The sequence below is a fragment of the Callorhinus ursinus genome, unplaced genomic scaffold, assembly GCF_003265705.2.
Source record: "Callorhinus ursinus isolate GAN/ISIS: 27379988/994484 unplaced genomic scaffold, GSC_fseal_2.0 scaffold4, whole genome shotgun sequence".
Lineage (NCBI taxonomy): Eukaryota > Metazoa > Chordata > Mammalia > Carnivora > Otariidae > Callorhinus > Callorhinus ursinus.
The window spans coordinates 119,128,411-119,140,614 of record NW_027397066.1 but is presented as its reverse complement, the minus strand read 5'-3'; the positions used below and the strand labels follow the sequence as shown (position 1 = coordinate 119,140,614).

Below are 12,204 nucleotides of genomic sequence, written 5' to 3'. Positions count from 1 at the left end.
AAATACAACAGTATTTCCCAGAGATGACCATTATGGACAGCAGCTGCTGATATGGCTCTTAATGATCCCCACCCCTAGGAAATCATGCTTTTGTGTCATTCCTTCCCCTTGAAAGAGCTGGCTGCTCGTGACTTGCTTCTAACAAACAGAGTATGGCAAAAGTGAGGAGTGTCACTTCTGTGACTGGGTATAAAAGACTATGATTTCCATCTTGCTGGATTTCTCTCTCTGGTTCTCCTCAAATGCTTGCCCCCATGGAAAGGGCAACCTGGCAAAGAATGGAGGGTGCCCTCCAGCCAATAACTGTAGGGAACTGAGGTCCTCAGTCCAAGTACCCCAAGTAACTGAATCCTGCTAACAACCACATGGATAAGGTTGGAAATGGGGAGGGATCCATTTCTCTCCAGTTAGACCTTGACGTGCTTGTGGTCCCAGGTGGCACCTTGATTGCACCCTTGTAAGAAACCTGAGCCAAGAACCCAGCTAAGCAGTACATGACTTCCTGACCTACAGAAACGAAGATAATAAATGTATGTTGTTTTAAGCTGATAGGTTTGGGGGCAAACTGTTCAGAAATAGATAACTAATACAACTATCTACTTCATTAGAAGTGCTTTATATATATGTTTAATTTTTGTCACATGGAATATTAAAATATGTCCCTAAGTTCCAAGATTTAATGTAAAAAACTATGAATTTTTACTAATTCATCAAAGATATTCTTAGAATGAATTTTAGTGCATGGTGATGAAGTATACAAAATCTGCTAGTACAAGTTGATTCTAATGCCTCAATTTGTTCTAAGCACCCAGTAATTTTATCCACCACTGTATTTGTACAATCAGTGCAAATGCCAACACAGTAAAAGAGGACACATGCCAACACAGTAAAAAGACAAATGATGTATTGAGAATTGCTTTGATTTCACAGAACTCCTGAAAAGTTTCCTGGGATCCCTGGGGATCTGAGGATTATACTCTCAGAGCTGCTGCTATAGACTATCCCAATTATCACATCAGATGAATTTTAATTTGCCATCCCTAGTCTATATATTACAACATAGTAAAGTTGCTCAAGGGAAGGCAATGCAAAATTTTCATTTAAAAAAGAAAACTGGTTTTTTATAAGGTTTTGAAATTCTGCCTATAGAGTACATGCACATGAATTGACTCTGCTTATCAATTCAGGACTGCTGAAACACTTCACCCCCGGGTTTACTATCCATACAGGAGTATATATATCAAAACAGTGTTTATTATCACTGTGACTTGCTGCCCAAGTCACATCGGCATCTTATTTCTTAATCATTGAGGAAGGCACTGTTAATATGTTTTTGTGTATGTGTGTGGGTGTATGTTTTTGTGTGAGTTCTATAAGTAGGAATCTGGTACAGCTTGAGTAAGATTTAAAACTATTTCCAAGTGCATATTTCATGCTTGCTTCGGCAGCATGTGTACTAAAATTGAAATGATACAGAGAAGATTAGCATGGCCCCTATGCAAGGATGACATGCAAATCCAAGTACATATTTCACTTGTCTCTTATTACTAACATTGGTACTGTAATGAATAATAATAATACTTCTTTATGATAGGGAATTTAGAAAATAAATATGTATAAATCAAAAATTATGCATTTTCTTTCCACTAAGATAAAAATCATTGCTAGTTGCTTTGTGTGTTTTCTTTCTCTTCATGCGTTTGAAATTCACATGGGTAATATTTTAAATTTTCTTTAACAATATTAACAGGCAATTTGAACCCTAGAACTTGCTTTGAAACTTCTGGTTGTGCTTGTCAATAAATTAAACACCAAAGTACATTGATTTTATTGTGAAGAATCATGGTTTCACATCACAAAGGCAGCAGTATTCAATTATCCAAAATGTTTTTAAAAAATTAAAGTTTTTCCCTGTAGGTTAATTTTATTTCTACTGTTAAACATGTTATATAAAGTGATAATAAAAGATATATATTATTGGCCTACCTTTTACATGCTATCATATGCATTTTATAGATTCTAAGTTCACATTTATCCATGTATCAATATACAAATTATAAAGCAAAGGAAAAAACATTATAAGAAACACACCAGAATTATCTTGTATTGTTAAATGATAGGGATAACATGTTTCAAGTTCCTGAGGATTGAGTTTGTTTTATTAAACATGGACCCCTAGATGATACAAAGCAGTCAGCACTAGTTTAAAATGCAGGTGATATTCCTGTATGCATCCTACTCTAGAGCATGTCATGGTAGATTAACTTATCTCAGATGTCTACACAGTTGATCCTTGTCACTATGGCTGAGCTGATGCTTTGTAGCTGATTGACACATTATGGCCAAAAATAATACTCTAGCCAGACCTCTGATAGACTGTTATACTGAAATCTCTCATTATTTCTCCACCTTGATTTCTACCAAAGAGTTGATAAAACTCTTTAAAAACACAGTGAAAAATCTGAAAATAAGTAAATATTTTCTGTGGCTGGCTACTGCTCATCTCTTTTTCACACTCACACCTATTGATTTGAAGAAGAAATTAGTTTTTAAAATAAAAGTGCTCTTAAGTGGTACAGATACAGCATGTTCTTTGCAGACTTCTATCTTTCAGGGGTCAGAGAAGGGTCACAAGATATATAGATAGGTGGATAACTGTTTTATATTTAATGACCAGGGATTCCTGCTATTAAAATCTGGGTTCTAGGCTATTACTACCCTCATTTATTATTTATAAAACTCTGTCAGTGTACATGGTATTTAATATTCGATGAAACTGTGCCAGATAAATTCCCCTCCCCGAGGAGCCTCCAAGCTGAAAACAGGTGGAGAAGGATGTAGGAGAGAAATTGTGGGAAGGACAGAGAGTGATTAAGGGTTGCAAAGTTGGCATTACTTTGCCCAGTAGGTGGATGGCAAGTAGAACTTGAATGCTGGGAAATGATTCTGAGATTGGGAAGCCATTGAGCATAATAAATCCAATAACTAGAAGCAAGGAAAGGTATCAGAAAAGGAGAACCTCACTCTCTGAGAAATCCACATCTTCACCTCCATAATTTCTTCATGCATCGTGTTCACCTGGTTTCTCAGCGCCACCTCTTACTCATCATGTTCCAAACCAGTGGTTCTTAAACTTGAACATCATCGGAGGGTTGTTAAAACCAGTTGTGATTACTGTGCCGCATATTGGTCAGAGTATCTGAATCAATGAGTCTGGGGTCTTGAATTTGCATTTCTAACAAGTTTTCAGGAATTTCTGCTATTGGAACCGCCCTTCGAGAACCTCCATCCTAAACTAGTATCTCCAATTCCTCTTACATCTTGTCCTCCAAACTGCAGCTTAGAGTCATCTCCAATTCTTACCTTACAATCAGACAGTTCCCCAGTTCTGTTTGCTTTCCTAAGAATGTCCTTCAGATTTGTTTTAGCTTTTCGAACTGACAGCTATTGATCTAATCAGATACCACTACCATTCCTATCACTACTGCTAGCAAGAGTAGGAATTACAATCACTACTAACTACTTTGAACACCTGCTATATGCAAGACTATATAGTAACCACTTTTAAATATATTATCTCACTAAATAATGCTACTAGATCATCTGTATTATCCCCACTTACAAGGGAAAAATTCATTTGCAGCAAGATTAATTCACTTGTAGTGAGTATTACAGAAAGGATTTAAATGAAAGTCTGCCTGACACCAAAACCCATGCCTTTATGTCCATCTTGTAATCAGACACTGACTGAAGACCACCTCTTTCATGCAGTCCCTCATTTATGATTAGATTAGTGCAATAGTGAGCCCTCTCCCTTCTCTCAACTACTAAAGATCTCCTTTATGTTACAAAGACTTAGTATATGATGAGGTGGCATTAGCAATCAGTACAGAAGGGATAGATTAATCAAGAAATGTCACTTGGACAATTAAATGCTTGTGCGACATAATACACAAATAAATAGCAGATGGAATAAAATCCTCAATGTAAAAAATAAAACTGAAAATTTTAAAATAAAACATAAGATGCCAAAGTACAAATGTCACACAAGTGGTAAACATGAACACCTGTCGAAATAAAAAAAAATGATAAGAAAATGAAAGTTAAACCATAAGACAGGCAAGTTATTTGCAGTGAATTTGAACAATGAAGGATTAGGTAAGAAAATATATAATTAACTGTTAAGTCTTCATGATTCACAAAAGAGGAAAACCAGATAGCCAATATGTTTATGGAAATATGTTCATAATTCAAAAATAATAAGGGAAATTCATATCGTATATCAGCACAATGTAAGTCCATACACATCAGATTGGTATGTCTGAGCATTTGCAGAGATGGGAATCCCTGGGAATTCCTGTGGTGCGCTGGTTGGTGTGTAACTTAGTTCAATTGCTTTGGGGAGAGAAGTTTGAAATATCTACTAACATTGATAATGTACATACCTATGACTTATTAATTCTGCTTCTAGGTAAATACTCTGAAACATCTCCTCAACAGACATACAAAGATGTATGTGCAAGGATGTTTATCACAACATTCTTGGAATAGGAGAACATTGAGAGCAAGCCGCATGTTCTTTTTTAAAGATTTTATTTATTTATTAGAGAGAGAAAGAGAGAGAACAAGTGAGGGGGAGGGACGGTGGGAGAGGGAGAAGCAGACTCTCTGCTGAGCAGGGAGCCTCATGTGGGGCTCAGTCCCAGGACCCTGAGATCGTGACCTGACCAGAAGGCAGACGCTTAACCAACTTAGCCACCCAGGTGCCCCTAAGCCACATATTCTTAATAGGTTATTGGATAATTAATTTTTGTGGTATATTTATACAAAGAGCACAATTCCTCAGTTAAAACAGATAAACAAAATCTATATGCATTATCATGGATCCATCTCATAAACATAATTTTGAATACAATTAGTAAATCACAGTTTACACAAAAATGATACTATTTTTGTAAACTTAAATACACAGGAATCCTATATATTATTTGTGAATCCAAACATATGAGTTAAAGTAAATATATGAACAAGAAAAATATATAACAAGAAGAATTTCGGGATGATGGTAACACCTGGGGAAGGGGAAGGAAAAAGGGATGGGGGTTGGCCGTAATTGTATAAGTAATCTTTTGTTTTTTATTTAGATTAAAAAATCTGAACCAAATATGGCAAAATGCTAATGCTTGTTAAATTAATATGGCAAATACTTGTGTTATTTTTCTCTTCATTTATAAAATTTTTGTGATCAAAAAGGGAACATTTTAACAAAGTCTTCCATGATGAAAGATATTTGAAATATTCTGGCTTAGTCAAAATATGACCGTTTTCTTTGCTGCAAAACTTTTCAGTCATTAGTATGCTAATGGACATTGTGAATTGCCAAGAGGGTAATGTCTTATGAAATAATTCCCAAACTTGTTTGACCATAGAAGCCTTTTTTTTTTTTAATAAAACATCTATTAACATCTCAAGGATCTTTTGGGAAATGCTGTTATACATCATAGCACTTAACTTTCTCTAATTATTTCATGTAATTTAACTTGATTTCTCTGGTTATATTCTCCACCTTCTTGAATTAGGACCTGTCTTACTCCTTTTAGCTAGACATGTAGTGGACGTATATGTAATATATACTCTGATAGCTTGTTTGATTTTTCTGAGAAATTATTGTGCAAACCATTATACTCAATGTAGGTTTTGAGGAGAGAGAAAGTAGTGAAAGCAATCCTTACATATAATTTTAGATGGAAATAAAAAGCAAAACTCAAGAACACAAAGATCAACACAAGATTAACAGTATTTTTCAAACAAATGGAATATATCGATGACAGAACATTGCCAGAACTATTTGCTGGAAACTTCCTTTCTTCATTTATTGATTCACCTCATCCAACAGGTATTGTGAAATAGCTAAAGAGAATTGATAGCTTCATAATATATAGGAAGTATATATAATGCAATGCATAAGATTTCCCAGAATTAAATCATGAATGAGTTCTCAAAGAACTGAACCCCTTTGAAACTATATTAAGCATAAATCCATTCACAATTTTATTAAAGAATTAATTCATATGAAGATTTATAAATACTAAGTATATCTCTTTGGTTCGCAAGGATATAATTTTGACACAACAGTAAATAAAATTGATTAAGCAAAAATTTGTTGACTTATACTTTATTTTTCATTGCCCACACCTAAAACACTGTTAGCCAAACTTAATATCAGAAAGGAATTTCCCTCATTTCTAATCTTTTGACAATTTACAAATATATTAAATACAAATGTTAAATGGAAATATCAAAATTTTAAAGTAGATATGCAAGATCTAGCACCAAGAGTAAATAAGTTAACCCTTGTCCATTTGAGTGTTTCAGAAAAGCACTCTGTGATTCTCATTTCATAACTTCTACCATTTATACCATTTTGTATTTGGTACAATTCTACTGCTGTTTGCTTAAAGGTAAAACACTTGAATCTCATTCTTTTTTAATTTTTCATTTTATTATAATTTCTACAGTTCTTTAAAAATTGTTTTAGGACATACATAAGAGAAAAGTCCTGCCCTTTACAGAAACTAAATTTGTATATGGTAAAATCTCATGTGAAGTATAATTCAATACCTTTAATATTACTCAGGTTAATTTAGAATTCTTGTATCTTGTATCATTCATATTAATACTAAGAAAGTAATCTGTGTTTTCAGACTTGTTATTATGTTGGAATCTAATGCTGAGAACTGTTTTTAAATGGTTTCACTAGAAAATTCTACAGGTACCTAAAAGTTTTTAGAGATGTGACTTTTCATCTGTTTTGTTCTTTTAGCCTTGGAAGTATAGTGATATACATAGTAAATGTGTATCTTCTCTAACTGTACTACCTTTTAATATTGAACTGGAATGTTAATAATAAATTGATTTTATATAGAGTAGAGGTAGGGGGGGAAGAATGATACATTATCTGCTTTGGGTGCTTCTGGTAATGTTAGTACTTCAGTACCCTTTGTATAATGTTATCATGACTCAGAGTAAAGTTACGATTAGTAATTGTTTGAAATTTTTCTGCCAGTGAAGAAACTCATATTTGGTTTCAGTGCACTGGTAGACCTTTGCAGTATTTCAGCCAGATGTTCTTCTCAACTGTCTAACTCATTTCACTATCTGCTGAAATAATATGACTCAAATCTGGGAGTTAACAGGAGTTAATGGCAGGATATTAACTCACTACTTATAACTGTCTGGGTAATAAAATGATATCACCAGTATTCCACTTAGGCTGTTAAAGGCACTAGAATAATCTACTATGTTACAAATAAATTAGAGTTGCAAATACATTATGAAGATAAGCATGAAGTGTTTATTTTTGTAAACAGTTTTTTGGATGAGGACATTTTTCAGATGGACTTTCATGGTTTGTACAGGTGCAACTATGGACATGTATATCTTAGAGTATTAATTCTCTAATATTGTGTCATTGTCAAAGTGCTCATGCCTTCCTGTTGCTCCTAGCCATTTTGCCATACCTATATGGAAGTCTTGCTTGAAAAATATGTGTGTAGTGTCAGGTTGGAGGGGAAAGGTAAACCTTGTATAAAAGAAAATCAGAATGAATAGTATTTTAGTTATCTATTGTTACATAGCAAATTACCCCACACACAAACACAAATCTTTGTGACTTTTAGCAGCAAACATTTATTATCTCATATAGTTTCTGTGGATCTAAAATTTAGGGGTAGCTTAGCTAAGGGATTCTGGCTTGGGATCTTTTATGAGGTAACAGTCAAGATGTCAGTTGGAGTTGCATTCATCTGAAGGCTTGATTGGGGTGTGAAGATCTGCTTCCAAGATGGCTTAATCCCATGACTGGTGGGTGGTGCTGACTTTCAGGAGGAGGCCTCAGTTCCTCATCATTTGGGCTATCCCTTTGAGTACCCTCTTACACCGCAACGGGTTTTTCTCAGAGTGAATGATACAAGAAAAAGGCAGAGGCCAAGTGGCTTTTATGAACTAACCTTGGAAATCACATACTATTGTTTCTGCAATATCATATTGGATATACAGGTATCCAGTGTGGGAGAGAACTATGTAAGTGTGTGAATACCAGAAAATGATGGTTATTGGAGGAGACTACCTTAGAGGCTGGCTACTATAGGTAAGGAGGAAAAGAAAAAGGCATGTATAATTTGAATGAAACACTGCATCTTGACTTTGTTTCAGGACAATGAAGATCTCAATCACTGAAAATAATTTCTGACTGATTTTTGCAAGGTGAAGTAGCACAGATTTTTTTTGTATTGCTGTCTGTACAAATAAGTCACTTTTGTTCATGCCAATAACTCTGAAATCTAGGTCATGCAGAAAGTTGTCATTTTATGATGGGGCAACTCTAGTGTCATACATCAAGAAGGTGACAGAGCTAGAATTAGAAAAGTAAGATCCAGTGTTCTTGTCTTTTAACCTTTGGTCATAGTCATTGCTTCTTGCCAGTCCAGAAGTACCCCAAGAGATTCCCCAGATACTTATTGCTGAAATGGGTCAATATTATGCATCCATCTCCAGCCATTGTTCTATGAAACTGTAATTCAGAGAGACATCAGTTTGTGGTATCTATTCCACTGGTAGACATACATCATTGGTTTTCAGACTTTTGTGATATTTTGATGATGAAACAATGAGGTTTGTAAGCAAAGACAGTGAGTAATTTACCTCCACATACATTTAACTTTGCAAACATCAAGTCATAGTAAAAGGAAATGCATCATTCTAGCCAAGCAGCTGAATCATAGCTGTAAAGCTAGACTTTCAACATGAAAACCAGGAGTGGAACAGTGAAGAGGTATGAGCCGATAAAGGTGGATTAAGGGAGAAGAGTGGGAGGGTAACCATGGTTTCGGAATTAGGGCTCAGCATGTTGTTCTTACATCCCTTTCAGTGGAAACAATCTCCATTCTCACCACAGGGTAAGCTGCTAAAGTAAATGACAAGATCAACTTGAGATGTTTCGAATAAGAGATGTTAAGGTCAGTTCAGACGCTCAGTGTCTTTGTTTGAGACCAAGACATACTTGTAGATATACATTGTTTCTGATGAATTGCTAATTAGATTGAAGGGGAAACAAGGATGCACCTGGTATCCTTCTGCACCGTGGGATCACATTTCCTGGATATAGTTTACTATCTGATTCCAGGAAGTCAATGTCCAGTTTTATCAGCTGCAAAACATCAGATATTTTTATACTTAATTAGGCTAAGTGCATGATTTATGACACCTGAATCAAGGCTTCAGCAGGGTCATCCACCTCAAAGAGACCAACATCCAAAATGAATAGGTCTGCTACTGCCTTGCAGCTTGACACTCCTTTATAGACCCAATGACTGTTACTAGAATAAAAATGTGTTCTATTTGTAGACCTCAGTTCCTGGCCTCTTACAAAAATCAAGAAATTGAAAACTAATTTTCATGTAGACTTATAGTAGGAGTAATGTAGCTCGCTTTGGATAACTCTAGAATTTATTTCCCGGGTCTGTTGGGCAGAAGGTGGAAAGTGGGGATAGTGAGGGTTATACTACATTTATTTTTTTGTCCAGTCATATGTAAACTAGATGAAAAGATGAATCTGCTCAGATTCCTGATTTGAGGAAAGTTTAATAACAAGCCTATGTACAAAGATGTGTTCGGGATTTAGGGAAAATAACAAATATGGTTCAGTGCCCTAGCAACTGTAATAGCAGCGAGCTATTGTTATCTCTAGGTTTTTAGGAGCAGAGGAAGAGAGAGGTAGCAGCATCCAGAGTGAAGGGAGTCATTTGAAGGGCTGTGGTTTCAACAGAGGGAGGCAGCTGACCCGTAGTGACCCGACTAGGAGGAACCAGGAGAATAAATGTGCTGTCCTCACACTGCTGCTGACCTCTAATCTCCAGTACTAAACCCAGCTGGAAGCTTATTGATGCTCTTCATATAGGTCAGACTCTGGAGCACGGAGCAAGACAGAAAAAATGTGGGGTATGGATTCGGAGGGGCAAAAGGAAGATATCAAGCATGAAAGCATGCTTACAATTGGCAGAATTCTGATAAAAATATATGTTCTTATTCCTGATCTCTCTGAAATTAAAAATCAAAACGTATGATCATCTCTAGACTCTGCCTGGGTTTGAATCCTAGCCCCAACATTGACCTCTGGCAGGTGACTTACTCTCTCAAGGCTTCATCGTTAAAGAGGATAATCATGGTGCTAAGTCCATAAGGTTGTTGTGAGGAATAAATGAATTAATATATATAAAGCACATAGACCAATGCCTGGCATATAGCAAGCATTATAGGACTTTGCTATTATTATTGACGTAAGTCCCACACAGTATCCTATCATTGTATTGCTCCTTTTTAGGACAAACAATGTGTATTGAGTTAACTTGGATTCCTGTTGTTATTATTTTTCAATATTCTTTAGCATTTGGCTATAACCTGGGATTAAATATGTAGGTGGAAGTAATTGAATGGAGATCCTTAAGAGCCTCACTTCTAACTGAAGGAGGCAGGAAACATTTTCCTGAATATTCTAACAACCAGGAAGTGTGGTGAAATTCTTTACTCCAGAAGATGACTAACTGGGTTGATCCCATGTAAATTAAATTTGTGATGGAAAAGTTTAGTCAAATGCTTGAGCTTCCTCTACTAAATGAATCCTTTTAGGAAGCATTTTAAATGTGCTTATTGCACAGAATGGTGGAGACAAAAATAAATCTTTAACTTGGAACAGTGCCTTTTCTTGAGATTTATTATCTAATTAAACAATTTCCCAATAAAAAAGCATTTAAATTTTCACAGGAACCAAGAAACAGCAGTAATAATATTAGCAACTAGCATTTGTAAATCACACTACAGTTTACAAAGGGCCTTCACATTTACTGGCTCAGTGGTTTTCAAGCTTTTGTTCAGCCGTGGAATCCTTTGGTCATCATGTGCTTATTATATACATATATGTCAGAGGAAAACGGAGTGTTCTGGTTCAAGCCCACATGATTAGCCCTCTCTTCCTCACTCTGAGGTAACTCCTACTGAGGGTTGCTGGGTTTCTGAGGAGGACAGTGTGAAAGCTACTTTATTAGTTTCTTTCTAAATTCCTTCCCTTCCTTGGGTGCAGGATTCTGTCATCCCACTGCCTTTTGGAGTTCTATTCCAAATATGGAGTGCTGGGCCTCAGACAGTGTCCCTGAAAATATTTGTGTTAGTGTGGAGGGAGTTCTCACCTAGTGAGAACTCTGAGAACAGCAGGAGAAAATGACGAAAATTAAGAAGACCCCTAGCGTTTCTTTTCCATGCCCCACTGTGATTGCTTGAAACTTAACATCACATCTGTGACCCAGAGTTAGTGGAGTTTGGGATTTTAAATTCCCCAAATCCTGCATTATATAATCCATCCATGTAAAAACTGATGGATGGTCCCTCTTAAGTCAGCAGAACACATGCAGTCTTCTAAGGAATGCACTTTCCAGGAGGCCATTGAAGGCAAACTAAATTAAGCCTTGTTTTTGCTACTACTAAGATATTTATGCACACAATATTTAAAATAATCTCAAGGTGTACATGTCTGTGTGTGTGTGCATGTATGCTGTCTCTCTCTCCCACCCCACCCCCATTTCTTTTAATCTCTTCTCCCCCCCTTCCCTCCCCCTCCAAAGACTTGTTTTGTCAGGATCTAAGCTGAGTTCTCTGCACCATCTCTTTTAAAACTCACGTTATTATTATCAGGATAAGGAAATCGTGGCTGACCTAAGTACCTTAGGTAAAATCTTAAGTGTTAAAATCTGTCCATAGCCCATGCCCTTACCTACAATACCAAGACACGTGTACAAGCTGGCACATTTCAGCTCCAAAACTGACAACAATAATAGCAACACGAATTTGAAATGTCAGTAATCATGGGAATTTCATGGTAAAAATAAAGGACAGCACAAAGTTGAATTCTATCATATGTTCTAACTATGTCTTTGCTTAGAAATTTGGGGAGGAATTTGGTTATATCAGTTCTCTTGTAATTGGTGAGATGTAAAAAATAACTGGTCTCTAAGTGGCTTCTGAGGAAAGAATAAGATCTGACTCAAGGGAAACCACATGAGGACTGGCAAGGAAGGGACATTTTCAAGGCTTGCTCACTTTTTGCCTGTACCTTCATGAAAATCTGTTCCAGGTGACTAAGAATTTCCTGGG

The 12,204-nt window shown here is 36.0% G+C and overlaps 1 protein-coding gene and 1 non-coding gene across 8 annotated transcripts in view; both read left to right on the top strand.

The window, feature by feature from the left end:
• INPP4B (inositol polyphosphate-4-phosphatase type II B) overlaps positions 1 to 12,204 on the top strand; it is an 864,684-nt gene that overhangs the window by 341,793 nt on the left and 510,687 nt on the right. The gene's annotated exons all lie outside the window — the stretch shown is intronic.
• LOC112826289 (U6 spliceosomal RNA) lies at positions 1,433 to 1,540 on the top strand. Its single transcript, XR_003208899.2, has one exon. It is a non-coding gene; the product is annotated as a U6 spliceosomal RNA (small nuclear RNA).